Source organism: Orycteropus afer, unplaced genomic scaffold, assembly GCF_000298275.1.
Source record: "Orycteropus afer afer isolate SDZICR_OR568_19922 unplaced genomic scaffold, OryAfe1.0 scaffold00295, whole genome shotgun sequence".
NCBI classification, from domain to species: domain Eukaryota; kingdom Metazoa; phylum Chordata; class Mammalia; order Tubulidentata; family Orycteropodidae; genus Orycteropus; species Orycteropus afer.
Window position 1 is genome coordinate 3,692,733 of NW_006921882.1, and position 521 is coordinate 3,693,253.

The following is a 521-nucleotide window of genomic DNA, read 5'->3' on the forward strand; positions in this document are numbered from 1 at the left end:
TTCCTTGAGTGACATCTTCCAGGGTCAGGCTGAGCAGTGCCTTCCTCATTGGGACCACTGGCTCGGCTGCAAGGAACCCTCAAAGCTGAGCCCCCACTGTAGGTTTCAATGTGGAGTACCACGCTCAACGGGCTCCCTGCTTGTGAAGCCACCACTGACCCCAGTCAAGCTCCTGGGGGGTTTTCACAGTGGCCAGCTCACAAGGCCAACAGCTTTGTCCTTCCTGGGCCAATGCCACAGGGACTACCCCACCTTTCCAGAAGCTATGTGAATGTGTATTTTCTTAGCTCCAAGAAAGCTCTTCTTTTTAAAATGTTATAAAAAGTTGTGCCTGGAGGCAACACTATGTTGGGGAAAGAGGGAGAAAGATCTGAAAAACATAGTTCCAAGCCAGAACATAACTCCCTCCTGAGGGTCCACACACACTGTAGTCGTTGCCAAGCAGTCACTGGTCTCTGTTCACACCTCCTGTGCCTCTACCAAGGAGCCCTGGAGGCACAGTGGTCAATGCGCTTGGCTGC